Source organism: Coffea arabica, chromosome 6e (assembly GCF_036785885.1).
Source record: "Coffea arabica cultivar ET-39 chromosome 6e, Coffea Arabica ET-39 HiFi, whole genome shotgun sequence".
Classification (NCBI taxonomy): domain Eukaryota; kingdom Viridiplantae; phylum Streptophyta; class Magnoliopsida; order Gentianales; family Rubiaceae; genus Coffea; species Coffea arabica.
The window spans coordinates 6,497,665-6,515,257 of NC_092321.1; the positions used below are offsets into that span (position 1 = coordinate 6,497,665).

Sequence of the window (17,593 nt, forward strand, 5' to 3'; positions counted from 1 at the left end):
AAAAATTACGACTACGTAAAATTGTATGAACTTATGCCAAAAGTTATAAAAAGACAGAAATCAACTAGAAGGGCCCCAAATCTGGCTGGACGCAACATCCAATCTCTTTTTCCTCCTCCTCCTGCTCCAGAAAAATGCTGCTGATATGTAACAATTGTACATTTCCCCCCCCCCCCTACTTTATTTCGCTGTAGTCAGTTTGAAAGGTTGAAAGGTTTTTGTAGGATCCGGGGCTTTTCAAGTTGGAAGTGTTGTCCAATTCTATCCGGTCATATTATTGTCACATCCTCTGGTGTAAGCAGGTTCAACTCATGCAACTAAGATAGGGTAGAAATTACAATTACACCAAAATTGTATGAATGCATGTCAAATGTTATAAAAATTCTAATAACCGGACCGAATTGGATACAACTCGATTTGAGAGGCACTCGTCCAGTTTTGTATGCTTTTCTTCAGAAATATGTCGCAACCTCAAGTCATATTGTCCCCAGAAAGCAGCCAATTCAGGGCCGCCGTCAATTTCTGCTGAAGGCTAATTAATGCCCTTTATGTGCTTAGTTATGTTGCTGGATTTATTAATGCAAAACTACGATGAACTCCATTAGACTCATAAACACAATGTTAAAGTAACACGACCGAACAAGCCGAGACTGAACATCATCAGAGAGAGAGGGAGAGAGAGAGAAGCATTGAGAAACAAAACTACATGCATGGACTGACAAGACGAGAGAAACAGAAAGAGAAATCAGGCCAAACGTGAATCTTTCTTTTCCATCTTCTTGACTTCTTGAAAATGTTGCTACTCTTACTACTGCCCTATATGCGGAATACAAAAAACAAGTCTGTTGACATTAGGACATTTTAGAGAAATCATTTGCAGCATCCGAAGATCACAATTAGGGGAAAAAGTGTCCAGAAGTCTAAAATATGCTGAACCTGATGTTACAGAAACTGCACAGTAGGTTTTTATAATTAGCATTTGATGGAGATTCAACAATGCTCATTATCCATTCATGCTTTCGATTCAACACCTGTGCCAAACAAAGAACATTTGATGACCAGTAGTCTAGATGGCTGGAGTTAACTTGCCATTTCTGTTCGTCGATAATGGGGCATAAGGACAGACTTATGCCATAGCTCCTTGCACCAAGTGATTGAATTTATTAAAGTATTACATCATTGATGTGGATTCGTAGCTGGATTTTGTATGCCATGGGGAATGTGGGACATACACTTTTAGATTTGTTGCAAAAAAGCCAATCGGTAATAAAACTTCGACCTGAAATAGATAAGCCAATGAGGATTCTATGGCACCCTTAAAACGTAATCTCTTGATTGGCTTAGAAAGCCGTTTGCCTGAATAAAGCTCGAAACTTTGTCAGCAAATTGTAACCAAACAACCACTTAACCATTTAGATGCAGATTACCTTCTCATTCTAGTTGGCACCTAGAAAGGATGGTCTACATGGTCTAATAAGAAACTCTGATGTTGGCCAAGTTTTTCAAAGAACGCGGCATTGTAAGTCTGTGCTCTCTGGAAAGGTATATGATTTTGATTCATGTTCTTAATTTAAATTTGCTAACAAGTTATATCATAGAATCTTCCTCTCATATTGAAACCATTTTCAAGATGTTTTTCATGAAATGGACATGAAAGAGCATTGTACATACACATGCTACGGCTATACTACGTTTTAGTTGTAGAGAACCAGTCCTTCCCCGCTCTCAGGTCCTTGCTTTGAGTACTTTCTAAGCCACTATTGGTGAACTAACTAGTTTGAGCAACTAGCTTTTAGAGTAAACTTGCTAATTAGTTTTGGTTATAAGTGAAGAATGGTTTTAAAGTTCTATGTTATAGTTTGATCCTTTAGGCTTTGACCTATGCAGTTTTGGTCCGTTTTGATCGAGTTTCTCTTGATATGATTGTGGAAAACTCACTCCGAGCAGTGTTTTTGTTAGTTGTTACCAATCAAAACAGTAGAAACCACAGTCCAATGGCTTCATAAGACAGCTACCTTCGTATCACCTTGTCAGTCATTCATGGAAGGTATCACAATGTCTCCTCCTTGGGAACTTACTTTGCAAGTAAATTAAGTTCCTTAAAGAAAGGTATACAGCAAAACAATCTTGGGCCTCATTGTTAATACGCATGGCAAAAGTTATGCGCCATGTGTGTGAGGAAATAGGAATATGCAGCTACTCGCTCTTGTACATCTCCCCTAACTTAATCGGCCTTCCATGGGGTTGCATCACATCATACCTAGTAGTTAGGGAAGGGCTTCGTAGATTAGCTCAAAAAGTCTAATCAAGAATTAAGATGATCGTCCTTGAGTTCGCACATAGTTCTACGAAAACCACTGAAACCTATGGCATATATGATAGATTGAAGGGAATGGACAATGAATCTAATTTGTTGCTATGTAGGACATGAGTTCTGATTTGTATCATTCATCCATGATTTAATGGACTTTCAGAAACAAAAATAAATTAAAAAGAAAAAAGAAGAAGGACCTGCAACACTCCAGTCCCCAATTCACAACAGAAGACGTTGATATCCTGCTATCTATGCCCTATACGCTTCGTAATGCGAGAGTATTGCGAGTTAATGAGGTTTGGATTTTTCTTTATAGATGGGAAGATGAAGCCTTGAGCTAGCAAACTTGCAGACGGACCTATCTAGTTTCCCAACAAGGTGGTTGGTTATGTGCTATGCGAACTGGGAATTGGTCCTTGGGCCGGAGCCAGGTTCACAGGGTAAATTAACTCAAACTGATTAAAATAAAAAATTAACTAGAAAATGACATTAATTATAGACGTACTTGATTATGAATTGCTCGTCACTCTGGCATTTCAACCAAACCAATAACTGGAAATAGAAACTGAAAAGTGATTGGTCTGACTGACTTGAGGAAGGAAAAAAACTATATATATAATAAAAAAAAAAAAAAAACAACTAGCCCAAGGCAGAGATGCTGGCTAATTTTCATTAGCTCCTCAGGACTGATCATCTGATGACTTTGCTTCTCCAACTGCCTCAGTAAACTCTTGCCCACTCCCCTAGTACTGCAACACCAAATCAGTACTAGTGATAACCTGACCCCCTCAACGCAAACACTCGAGTCACAGCTCCTGGCATCTTCAGCCAGACAAATCTTAAAAATAGTAGAGGAGCAGGCAACTCTACCTCCACGGCATTCATGGGTTTTATGAATGTCAAATCTATTTTAGACTTGGTACAGGACAGCCATGCCCCAATGTCTGGTCTATTTTAAGTAATCTTAACAGACCTACCCATCAACCACCAATCAAAACTGCTGCTTTGCTTGCCAAACCGCATCTAGATATTTCAGCTACCCGTGACAGGTCTAATCGCATCCTTAAATTCTCACTTCTGAGCAGTAGTATGTTTTTATGCACCATTTTCTAATTTCTGTTCTCTTACTTTTAATTCCTATTCCCATCGTTGTTGATCGTGGTTAATGCAAAATTTCAACAATTTCCAAGAAGAATCAGACTCTGATGGAGCTTAAAAATCTAGGGACTAATAATGGTGCACTGATGAGATGAGAAGGATGAGCCGGGCAAATTGCTGCCTGAAGATTGTTTCAGAGAATTTTAGGCCAAAAAAAAAAAAAAGGAGAGAGTTCCCTAGATGATGAGATCATATATGTCATTGGACTAGTTGTAACATAGACGGGAAATTTGATATAATCCCAGAAGGATATGCTGCCACTCTGAAAAAAATGCATTGAAAACTCCTAATAACTATTACTGATGCACTATATCAGTTCAACCACCAAGCATTAGTGAACACTAGTACTGACATATTTTAACTTCCAAGATTGCACAAGTTTGAGGGGTCTGTTTAATGTAGTAAAGTAGTAGTCGACGAGTCGTAGGGTATTAATCAAGGAAGGCGAGAATCCATATGTGTCTCTGCGTGTGCATGTACTGAACTGCTACTGTGTGAGTGTGTGTAGAGAGAGAGAGAGAGAGAGGTGAGGGTGGTAAAAAAATTTTTTTTGAATTTTCAGAAAATGACAAAGTTTAACCTTTTTTCACGGAAACGCATGAGATGATGGGGAAGCAAGAAAACAAAGGGCAAACAAGATGAACTACCAATTATTGATGAGAAAAAGAGGAAAGGCAGGGAATCTTCTCTGCAACATCTTTCAGTTTTCACCACTTCGATTATACTTTTGTAACTTAAACTTGCTAGCATAGATAACTAAACTACCTCTTGAAATAATAATGAGAAATCAAACAAAACATTGCGCCGCATTAACAGGCAATTCAAGAAAAAAAAAAGTGATCAGAGTTTCACGGGAGAAGTTTTACACGGCCATGCAGGGTTTTGTAACAGCGGTAAAAAAAAAAAAAAAGAAAGAAAAGAAAGGGTAAGAAGTCATGGAAACTGGGTGGTCTTGACTTTCGTCTAATATTCCTCCAATTGTGGCATGAACTTTGAAATATGCATATAACGAGCAATTCTAACTATTTTAAGACAAGGGACGTTTACCTAAACCGAGAAGGAAGAATTCACGCCAATCGTGGAGCAGAATTTGGTGGATTTGCCGGGTTCATCGTCAACGGTAGCTACAGATGTTAAAATAAAATGATAATGGTAACTAGCATGCTGTAGACATCGCGTCAAGAAAGGACATTGAATTTTGAGGGAGAGTAAGTAGTATACAATTATGAGAAAATTACCGCGCGGCCTGCAGCCTGCAGAGACAATATCTGAAACAACCAAAACCAGCTGTGCTGCATCCTGCAGGTGCAGGCAGGCAATTCTGTGCACAATTGGGGTAAAACGGGTGAAGTCCTGAGTGGCCATGTCTTCCCACAGCTTTCTTGAACTTCATTGCTTGATGAAAAAAATCCCAGAAGACAAAGAGAGAGAGATGGGTGGATGGATGGATGGATCAAATTCAGGCTGAAGTTCAAGAAAGCTGTGGAAAAGCATGACAGGACTTGTAAAATTCATGATCAAAGTCTGCAGTTCTTAGATCTCATACAGATAAAGACTCTGAATTCCCAAAGGGATGTCGTTGATATAAGCAATAAATTCAGAGGGAGAAGGAGAGGGAGAGGGAGAGGGAAGAGAGTTGAGAGTAAAGGAAGAGGAGTGTGAAGAAGTGAAGGCATGCCCATACATATTCCTCATGGACCACACTAGCATATGTAATCTGTGGAACCCCAGCTTTATAGAGACGGAAGGGGAGGGGGATAGTAGGGTTCTCCTCACTCACTCACTATTGCTAAATCTTGCCCACACATTGCCCTCCGCTTTTACTTGTGTCTAGTGCTTAGTTGTGGTGGGGCAGCTACTCCAACGTTATAACCCAAAATTAAATTGTTCAACTGCAGCTCATGTATCGAATTTTATTTTACATTCAATCCCTCCTATGTGATAATCCACTTCAGCATTTAAAATTAATGGATTCAAATCATTTGATAATAAAAAATTAAACATCTGAATTAATTAACTGATCACACTGAATTTTCTAATTAGCAAAACTTACTCCCAAAATTAAGTGACAAGATATTCACTTATCACTGAACGTGACATGCATTCAAATGTATTAGATTTAATATTTAATAATTCAATAATTTAATGAATTCAGATAAGCGCACCCTAACTCCATTGGTTCTTGAGGATAAATTTCATACTTTTAATACGCTTTTTCCAATTTCGTGGGTCTTACGAAATAAAGAGGTGGGCACGCACGCCATCAAATTCAAACATTAGCATCTACATTTCAATTGCGTGAACTTGGGATTTTAGCGTATGAAATTTTAAACTTTTATGGCCAGTCGGACGGTAGGTTCACCTCTTATTACGTGTTAATCTAAGAACACAGATACAATGGAATAGAATAAATTCATTTTAATCTACGAAATGATGAGACTCTTATACCTTAAGATTTAATTGGAAAATTAGAGTAGGGTTAGATGTTGATGGAATGAAAAGAAAGAGGGGTAGTAATATAATATGATAAGACCCCATCCCCGTCACATGCCAGCCATGTGGGCATGATCTTATACAAATTTATTGGGAATAAAAGGGATGGGGTGCTTATGGTCCCCCTAGTTCGATGTTTCTTCCAAACATCATATATCCATCTTCTCACTAATATACATTATCTTCCGAAAAATACATTATATTCTCACTAATATACATTATTATTATCTTCCAAAAAATAAATAACTGTCAACCCTAAAGAGACGAATATTTATTTAGATCCTACTACAATGCAACTGTGACCATTCTGGAATACTGGGGATCCTCATTCATGCATGTGCATGATTTTTCTCTTTACCCAACTTACCCATGCAAGACTCAGTCCCATGGATAAATTTGTTTTTCCTTCTGAATACCGGGAGTTACGATTTTATACCATTTGATTGGCCAATGATATTCTGTCGCCAGAATGTGTGTTTCAGCTGAAACTGCAATCATTTTTTCTTTTAAAATAAACTATAGACCGGTACAGTTTATATGCCAATCAATTTATATCTCTATTCAGACGCGCGCGCATCACAAAAAGAAAGCCGGTGTCCATAGCATTCTTTGAAAAAAAAAAAAAAAAAACCCTCGTGAGCGTTTTGTCAAAATTTATTTACTTACGTTATCAGCATATTTTTCAACCAATTTTTTATATCTCACATATATCGTATCAAAAAATTGTTACAGTATTTTTAAAAAAAAAATTATTTCAAATAATCTACTATCCAAACACACTATCAGTTAGCATATATAATAATTGGACTCCTTCCTTACAATTAAAAGTAATGTTTGCTTTTCACCTTTTGTCCTTTCCACTCCAAAACAATTTTTTTTAAAAAAGAAAAGAAAATCATCTTAATGCCTTTTTTTCTAATTTCTTTGTTTCTTTTGTTGGGTACGTAATACTGTTAAAAGGATACTACTGCTGACAAGGCCGTAGTAGTTAAAGTTACAATCCTCAAAATTAAAAGTCTTGAATTGAAATTTTACTAAATTAATGTTACTTTTGTTATATTTCGTGTTGTTGAGTCCATTTAAGGACGAACCCCATAAGGGGAGCGGAAGGGGAACCCTCAAAGTCCTTGAAATTATATATTTTTCTCGTAAAATTTTCAAAAATTTCATTGATAAAATAAACTTTTCCCAGCAAAATTCTCAGCATCCTTTGAAGTATTTACGTGTATGAAAGTCGCTCTCCCAAAGCATATTTTTGTAATTCTATCCCTGGTCACACTTTCTCACTTGGGATCCTCAGTGCCAACTTCTATGTTTATGTCATGTGTTATATTATTTAAATTATCATGTGCTATTTATTTAAGTTTTCTTTACCACTAGATTTGGCATACAATGTGAGCCCCCTATAATCATGTAAAAAGTAAATTGAAAAAATAATAGTAATAGCAAATAGAGGAGGCATGCGTGGGGAAAATATATAATAATTACTACTAATCAAGAGAGCCTAAACTAGCGAGCTCACTGCTGAAAAATTACTCCATAAAAGAGATTCAAAAATAATTGACGCGCCCGTATTTGTTGCTGTTGAGGGTGGCCCACCTGATGTTAGTTGGTGGATGGCGGGATCCACCTAAGCCACCGGATTGATATTTAAAGAAAAGGCTTTCACTCCCAATGGTCAGGTCCACCTCATCACCATCACCCGTGTCTCTGATTATTTTAGATTTTTCTTACCGCTACTTTTCTCTTTCTCTTGTTGTTTTGTTGTTTTCCAGTTTTCCTTCGACCCACCCAACTTGGATTATGTAATGTAACGCAAGGCAACCAAAATGTAGTATTCATCTTTTTGTCCCTTAGAATTTTCTACCACTATTTGAACCGTCTTGATTCTCTTGAGCTAGTTGCAACATTAATTCAAATGGTCTTCGTTGTAACATATTCATAAGACGCACAACATTAACATCAATCATATTACTATCGGGGCAAATTCATATGACATTGTGTTAGCATCATGCCACTAATAATTGTAGTTGTTGGGATTCAAAAATTTGCTTTTATCGTCCACTTTAGATTCCTTCACAAGTTCAAGTTGAAGTATAATTCACTAGGGATGACATTATCTCCTTTTTTTTTTGTTTAATTTTCCTCCTTCGCCTTCCTTGTTAATAAAAAAAATGATGCCAAAACTATATATATATGGCTCAGTTTGGATCAACTATTTTTTGGGATATTTTTAAAAAAATTTACTGTAACAGTGTATAAGAAAAACTTTTACTATAAATATTTTTTGAAATATTTGATATATTGTATGAATTAGGTGTTTTTAAGTCATTTTTATTTTGTATTACTGTAGCATTATATTTGAAAAACTTATTTTTGAAAAAATTACCAACCCAAATGGACGGATAGTTGGTGATATAAGAGTTCAAACACCATCACTAACCACAATTGAAATCAATTGAACATATTGAAAGATAATTCAATTATGTGTAGTTGAGAAGAGGGTATATTTTTGGTGCATTCATGATTCAACAACAAGCTTCAAATAGGTATGGAAGGGCATGTTCTCCCTTGATGTTACGAAACCGTAATAGAATAAGAATTAACTTAGAAAAAAAAAACTATGAAAACAACTGAAGATTATTAAATTGGTCATAGTGCAAGGTCGTTTTATCTGAAGTATATTTTAATCGAGCTTTAACGGGACTAAGCCAACCCTATATTAAAAGTTGTACTGCGTCATCTTGGACGGACTATAGCCTTTTGCAAGAAGTGGTATTTCATGATTTTTACTTTACCTATGATGATACGATACGCCCATGTAACTACCAGTAACGTCTTGTCCCTGGGGCAAAATCCTCACATTGCCTCAACGTTACATGTCGTCCTCTCACATCTATGAACGCTCTCTCTTGCCCTGGCTTCAAAATGGTAAATCTAAAGGCGTTCCATTTTCACTCGATGTTACTTACTCTTTTTTGTTTTTTTGTTTTTTTTTAATCTGAAGACTATCTTCTGATTTAAGCATCGGAGTGGTTGCAAGACTCGATCCATTCCCTCATTCTGCTTCTTCTCGATGTGCAGAATTATGTGAAAGTTTGAACTCAAGTATCGACCCTCAACAACCTGATCACATTTCCTCGTCACATGAACTAAAATGAGAACATCAAGAGATGTTGTTCCCTTAGTATTTTCAAGACAAACTTAATGATGATTGGAAAATTAGTTTTTTCTTCTCTCTATTCCTTTTTTTTTTTTTTTGGTCTGGTTGGTTTTATTGTCAAATCTCAAATTTTCATGTCACAACGGTATTTGAAGAAATATCAAGATTAACCTTCTATTGTCAAACCAAATACTATCAGAATTTGAGTTTTATTGGAGTATTATTGAGTATGTTCAATAGAAGATTATTAGAAAAAAATTTTAAATAATATTACAGTATTTTTTTTGTGAGATGTGATCTACATGAGATTAAAAAAATTGGTTAAAAAATAGAAGGATGACCAAAAATATGTTATACAATCAATAAAATTTTAAAAATAATTGCTTGCCAAATTTTCTCGCAAAAAACTTAGGAAAATTTATGTAAAATATCCATCATATTTCATCAAATGAATTTTTTGGTCTTTCATTAAAAAATAAAATTTTTCATTCTTCACTTTTAAAATGTTAAATATACGTCATTTATAAATTCAAGTTAGTAAATTTTGGTCATAACATAAGTTTCTAGCTATTTTTTAGTTTGAAATTAACATGTGACCCAGATGTAATCATTTTTTATGTATAAAAAGGTCAAATGCCACTTTTTTAGTAGGAAAATGAATATAAATTGGTTCAATTCACATAATTTTAGGATAAAAATGAATATGATTCAATCAAATTCTACATTTATAGAGGTAAAAATGAATATGGATCATATTATTTATTTAACTACAAATAGGATATAACTTTTTTGTCCCTAAAAAAAGACCATATATAAGTCATCAATTCAGAGGTAAAAAAGTGATCTAAAACTTATGTTAGGAATAAATTTTATCAACTTGATTTTGCAAGAAATATAAAATTATCATTTTAGAGATAAATTATCAAAAAATTTATTTTGATAAAATATAATAAACGTTTTGAACGATTTTTCCCTAGACCTTGGAACTACATTTGCAAACTTGATAAGACTCCTTCTCCATAGGCGAATTGGCCTTGTCAAAAAAAAAAAAAAAACAAAGAATTGGCCTTGTCGTTGTCACGGTGTGTTGTGATTTCACGTGGTGTTCAGATCAGCCCGCCGGCGCACATTTTGCGTTTTCATCCTCCCATATATTACCGTACAAACGGCCCACTTTTGTTTTTGTACTCCTTTATGCAAAGTTTGATTGCACGGCACATCGGAATCGGAATTTAAAAGTTAAAAGTAGGGTTGTACGTGTCATCCAACCGTCCTTTTGCCACCCACGGTGAAAAGGTTAAAATTTCATCATGCATTGAGAGGTGGAAAAAAAAAAAAGGAAAATGTAACTGAGTAACTTCATCGCCTGCGCTTGAAAATTCAACCATCACCCGGGCTACATTTGTTCAAGGATGATCGACTGGCAGAGATGTTCGACTGAAGCATATTTTTTGTCGTTTTTAATTGTATCACTAATTTCTCTTAATTTAGTCAAGTAAGTAGTCCTACTACATATTGAGCCAATTAATTGTCGACGGTTAAGGCAAGGCTCGTACTTGATAGTAAAATAGTCATGTCGTTTGGTTGTATCTATATCCTGATGCTGTGATTGTCGGTTATCTTGTTTGTCAAAAGTAAAGGACTATTGCTGACAAACAAAAGAAAGCGGATAAAAGAAAATCGTCTACACTTTTAACAAGGTAAATTCAGCTTGGGCGGGAACCGGGAAAGATGGAGAATTAACAAGTGTAATTTTGCGGAATGGTTAAAAAGAAACTAGAATAATGGTAGAACGGAATAAAACAGATAAATACTGGGTCCATACTAGCTAGGGCAAATCTTACCACATCGTGCCGGACAAAAGACATGCAAAAAGGAAGTCAGCATTACATATATATATATATGTATATGTATATATATGTTAATGGAATTACATGAGGTAAATTAAAAGGGACCACCACCAGTGTAATGTAATACTACGAGACCATAGAGTAGAGACAGATCCAGAGCTCATTTTGTGTTGCGCGCCTTTTTATTTTTTTCCAAATTTAAGCTACAAAGCTTTAGCGTAAAAGTACCACGGTAAAGCTGCCAACTATAGCCATTTGTTTCTCTTTCATTGAATTTTCTTTTTCCCAAGGAAATCCCCTATCCTAAATTTGTCGGCCTTTTCACATCTTTTCCTTGCAAAACTGTAAAAGTACTATTCAATAGATTTAAAGAGAAATTGCAGAAATGTGACCTGGTGCAACGTATGACCATTTTAGTAGAATCTATATCTATATGTATTAGAGGGCAAATTTTTTATGAGGAACTTTCACAAACGTCAAAAATATGAATCCCTTTTTATTATAATTTTAGATTTATTTTAATTCAATAATTCTTATTGCTTCTCCTTATCTCTTTTCATTTTTCAATTTGCATGACTCACTAGCCCACAAAATTAAAACTCCAAAATTTTAACTAATGGATAATAATCACCCCTGCAAAATCACATCTCTAAATCCCAAATTTACTACTAACACTTACCACACGACTAATAGTATAATAACTAACTAATAATTTAAGAAACTCATCACTACGAAAATCACATATCTAAAATTTAGGAACCTGTTTGAATTACAATTCCCACAATTTTACGTATGTTATTGTTATAACGTATTTTACTCTCATAATCATTCACAAAACTAATGATCGCTAACCTATTTCCATTTATCATCCACACAAACCAAATATAGTGAGAAAAAAATTATGACATACTCTCACCATGGACGAATCTCACCTACAAGCATTTCAATCAGTAACGGAACTAGGATTTTTTTTTTCTAGGGGGCCAAAAAAATTTTCCTAACAAAATTATCTTAATATGTTATGTTCAAAATAATTTTCATCAATTTAAATACATGACATATAAAAACATCAAATATTAACTTTAATTATAAAGGCATGAAAAGATAAATAACTTTTTTTGAAGAAAAAATTTAATTCAAAGATGGTTAATTCATATATATATATATATATATATAAACTCTCATAATATAAACTAAAATTATAGAAAAAATAGGGGGGAGTAATTTTGTTTTACACATTATGAATTGAAATTTTTAAAATTTGAGGGGCCATCAGTCCCTCTTGGCTCCGTCATTGATTTTAATGGCGCCTCAATTTCAAACTTGCAAAATTGCAGAAAAGAAAACAATTGATCACACGAACCCTACACCACAGTGATCTCACTGAAATATCTCAAAAGGTTAAATAAGTTCACTTCCAAAAAAGACAAGTCTCACTCAACATTCTTTTGTAATACAAACTCTACAATATTCAATAGGATCAATTAAATTACCAATGTTGGCTTTCGTACTAGCGTTGATTGGTGTGAAAAATGTTCGCACTTTCGTACAAGATTATCAAATCAAATGCATAATGTTTGTAAGGATTTTATTTTGAAATCAAATAAAGCATGCGATTACATTCATTCTATCTATACATCATTCATTTTCTAATACAAATTTCTATTATTATTTCAATAACTATCTTTTGTGAAAACGCAATTCTTAAATGGTGTACACATTTTATCATACTTTGAATGATTACTAGAGAAATCTTAGATTTTAAGTATGTCAGTACAATTTTTTTTTTTTACTTTTTTTAATTCATCTCCTCTTTTAATTTCGTTCAATAACATCAGCACCGTGCAGAACACGGGTATTCACATTAGTGACCAGTATTGGAAGATAAATTGCTTGAATTGAATGATGCGTCAACCTTTAGATGGTAAGATAATATAATAACATTGTTTGGATTGAGCATTTTTTCTCCAATTTTATTTGCTTACATCATCATTACAATTTCCAATACACCTTTTTATCTTCCCAATTACCTTTTTATCTCACATACATCACATCACAAAAAGTGTTACAGTAGAAATATCCCAATTAACTTACAATCCAAACAAACCATTCTTGACACTTTTTAATCTATAATAGTACGAACATCAATAATTTAAAATAGACCACTATCGAAACATGAAAAAAATGAGGGAATGATTGTGTAAAGGTACTATAGAATTTTCTCAAATGTAAATGGGTATGGTATTAGATAAGACATTGAGAAAACTCGTTACAAAAGTCAGGTTATTGAGTAAGAAGATACCTAAATTTTCTTGGAATCGACTCATTCAGTTTGCAGTTTTCACAAACATCCAAACAATTGACAAACAAAGGAAGGTAAGTAGGTAACGGTGGAAATAAACAAAAAAATGACCACATACAGACAGAGTTGAAAGAGAGAACTGATCCAAAATTCCTAATAGTAGTGTTGTGATTTGCTATCTTGAACCAGAAATGGTTGCGAGCAGGCAAAGCATGCGGGGGCTGTACAGCCAGCCGGTGGGAATAGAAGGCGGTTTGGATGGAAATGGTCAGGGGGGAACGTGTGAGCTGAAGCACGCGTGTGGGGGAGTTTTAGAAAAGGACAAAAATGGACAGAGGGAATGATAGGATGTTTCTGTTACTACTTGTCATCATTTTCATTTATCGTGATTTAAAAAAAAAAATTTCTTTTTTTAAAAAGAGGGAATGATAGGATGTCTCTGTTACTACTTGTCATCATTTTCATTTATGGTGATTTTTTTTTTAATTTTAACCAAAAAAAAAAAAAAAGAAGAAGAAGAACTACAGTAGTATTAGTTTGTGGGTCCCGGTAATTGTCAATCACACGTGGGAGAGTTTCATTTGCATATTCCACTGGGGCTTCAATTGGCCGACTGTCCCGAGTAGTTGTAGTGGAGTAGATGATCGGCATTGCATGGTGGTGTTGTTGCCTTATTGGTTGGTTCCTTGGATCAGGATTCCTAGAGTAGAGATAGATTTTGGTGTAGAATCCAGTATTCTTAACTCACGCTGCTGTGCTATTAGGGTAATATGAACCACATTACGAATTTAATTTTTGAACTAATAATGCTACGATATTTTAATGGCAATACTCCTGGGGATCGATGGGGTTGCTGTATCTTATTAAAAAGTGCTTTTCTAATAGAGTTTTTTTTTTTTATATATATATAGAAGTACTTATTGAGTCTTAAATTGATTTTAAATATATTGTTTAGAGACACAGTTTAACTACTACTTATTATATTAGATAATGAATTATTTGAAATTTTTTAAAATGTATTTATCTTTTTATTTAGTTCATAGTATAGCACAAAATGATTAAATTTAATATTTTATTTTTTAAATCACAAAAACTATTCTAAAAAGCACCAAAATTGAGCTATTACTAAAAGTGCTTTTAACACAAAAAAACTCCTCTCCTAATCTTATGGCATGATAATCATCAAATAAATTAAAAGCACTTTTAACACATAAAAATATCTTTTCTTACCAAAAGTTTTACCACACTTACTTTGTTTTCAGGGCTTCAAGTATCAAGTTAAAAATTAGTGCTCGAGACAAAGTCCTATGAGCATGCTCGACCTAGGGGGATACTTATAACTCTAAAATAAACCTACCAGATTAAGAAATATGTGCTTAAATTTAGGAGATTAGGCAGGATAGTTAATTATAATCTGAAGAAATCTATCAATTTAAACATTCTTTTGTTATATTTGAAATTTTTTTGACTTGAATGAAATGATTTTTTTTTTTGGGGGTGGTTTTGTACTTGTTGCAAGTTATGAAAAGTGAAAATGGCAAAACAAACCATTTTAAGCACAGCTGCTCTACAAAAAGGATAAAACTTTTCAAAGAAACAAGTTTTGGTCTTAGTCATTAAGGTCATAACCAGGAAATATATTAATCAAAGCAATATTCCCAATGCACAAGAAGAATAACATCATCACCAAAAAGGTTCACTGCAGGAACATGAAATATATAATGCAAAGTCAACTTTTTAGCCCAAAAAAGAATTAAAACAAGATAAAATAGTAACCAAAAAATAAGATAAAACACAAGCCTCAACCGTAACTATTTTCATCCAATACCCAATTTTCACTTAATATAAGTGGACATGTGAAATAAAGGCGTTGAAAATTGTTTGCAATAGAAGCTGGAACAATGCTTAGCATTCAAGGGGACAGGGAATCCTACAAATTATTTTTGTCTGTATCGAATATACTAATAGAGTAGTAGATAATTCATGTTACATAATTCAAATGACTTAATTCTTACATCATCCTATAATATGATTAAAACATTTTTTTTTTTTTTTGCTGAGAGGATCAAGAGTGGTTACTCATTTATTCCCTTGATGTTTCGAATTCGCAACTTATCATTTACAGGTGAGTCGTCTTATCAATTAAGTCATATCATAAAAAGCTATAATCATGATTGAGGAACCTCTTATCTTTTGGATTAGCATTGCACTCTCTAAATTTCTTTGCACGTGTTTTAATTAACTTAAACAAGTATAAAAAGTATATGCTTTTGACAGTTTTATAGATCTCAATATCCTAAAATACAACCTAAAATAGGATATCATGATCCAGAAATGGAACACCAACTTTTGAAAATCTTGCATATGCGCTGGCTGGCGTCATCCATCAAAAGAATCACGCTGTACTAACAACGGGACGGAAATGATAATTGCAATTTGCAAGTGTCGTCTTCTTCGTTCCATTGGGTCCAGAAGCAGATGGGGTCGATAGTCGGGCCGCGGAGTCCACTTTTTGCTATAGTAGGAACAGTTGGGCCGTGCTAACAGTTGGATCCTACTGCGACAGTGGCAGAACTGAAAAGTCCAGTCAATACAACCCTTACATGGAGATGATGGACCATGAACTGCCAAGATTGTCACCAGTATATTTATCTCCCCCCACCACCTCCCAAAAAAAAAAAAAAAAAGAGGTAAAAAATTACCGGGTTGAATTAGGTATCAAATGAGAAAAAGAAAAAAATCTTCAATATGATATTTGTCAAAAATTTCTATGCGTATCCTTGATCCAACAACGATTGAATTAAGGTCAGGAAAGGACATTTTGGAAATGAACCAAGATTAGGTTTAGGGTTTATCTTTTCAAAGTGGAGGAAGGGCGAGATTTAAAAGGTGGGAGGGAGAAGGGAGATTTTTGTACTCAGGACTCATAATTTCCGAGGCCTCTAAGGACCGTATTAAAAAGGATAAAAATATTTTCTTGAGTAGCACTGTATGGGTGCTTTTGTAACCTTGGTGTTTGGGTTATTTTCTTCGGATAAAAATTTGGAAAATGAGACAAAATGATTGGGCTTTTAATTTTGGGTACAATCTGATAAACTTTCCTGTTCGTACAGGGCACAGAGGGACACCCAATCCCCACCCATATGTAAATTGAGACAACCATATCTTTCGTGAACTTACTGCTCTTGTTTCGAATTATTGGTACTCTTTTTTTTTTTTTGTCGAATTATTGGTACTCTCTTCTTCTTTTTTTTTTTTCCCCTAAATCTTTCACAAAAATTGCCGTTTAAGAGGGTCGAATTATTGGTACCTACTAAAATGGGCTCAGACTAGCCGAAGAAGCACCAAACTCTGCTTCTTAGGTGGCTTTCTTGTATTTTCGTGTAAGGCCCAGCACGCAATTGGTCCCCTCCCCTGGCCGGCCTAGTTGGTTTTCAAGTTCCGTGGTCTCGCCTTGGGTTTTCTAAGAAATGCACCGTACTTTAAGATCCTTTCTTGGTCACTTCGGGCTTGGATTCTCTCAAACGTTTTAAGCATTTTACTTCTTGGTCAATTAATATTGATGAAAAGAGTAAAAAATCAAAATCTTCCCTAGCTATTACTACCATTTTTTCCCCTTTTATTTTTTTTTCTTTCGAGGTTGAGTGTACTAAAATTTAATCGTAGAGAGCCATTTTGACAGGGTTCATTGGAAATCAAGTCTGAATTCCCTTTCAAGTTTGCCCTACCGTTTCTGATGGAGGCTATAGCCCGAAGATGAGTCAATTTGATACAATCTGAGGATAGTAAAGCCCGAATCTCATCAGGAGGATCCGATAATAATTTGAGCTCAAACTCATCTTCTCTAGAACCTCTGCATGGGAAACAAAATTTCTCATTAAAATTGAAGAATTCCATTATTGGGCCTTAAGTTTTTCCAAGACGACAAGTAAACACCACGGTGGGAAAAATTGGGCTGGGCTCATGCAGGTGGAGAGACCCACTCATTGAGAAGTCCACTGACTCAAATAAGATTCGAAAAGAGAAAGAGAGCGAAAATTGGGTACCCGACGGCCCATTGTTGCTGCTTTGCAGACAACCAACAAATTTGATGCAGACATATGATATGATATCGCAAAAATTCTCACCCTCACTTTTTTATATTTTGTATTTATTTATCTGACACAGAGCATCATATTAATTATCATGAAGTGGTTAATAAAATCATCTAAATCATATGCATAGTTGCCTAATAAACCTTAACTATCTGATCCAACTAACGACGGTCCATAATCCATTATTTGAACTTTTTGAGAAGCATCCCTTTTAAGTTT

General features: G+C 34.7%; 1 long non-coding RNA gene across 1 annotated transcript; it reads right to left on the reverse strand.

Annotated features, from left to right (window-relative positions):
• Positions 1–234: 234 nt before the first annotated feature.
• LOC113697416 (uncharacterized) lies at positions 235–5,160 on the reverse strand. The gene is made up of 2 exons (XR_003449868.2): positions 4,711–5,160; positions 235–4,596 (listed from the first exon to the last, which is right to left on the reverse strand). It is a non-coding gene; the product is annotated as an uncharacterized lncRNA (long non-coding RNA).
• Positions 5,161–17,593: the final 12,433 nt, after the last annotated feature.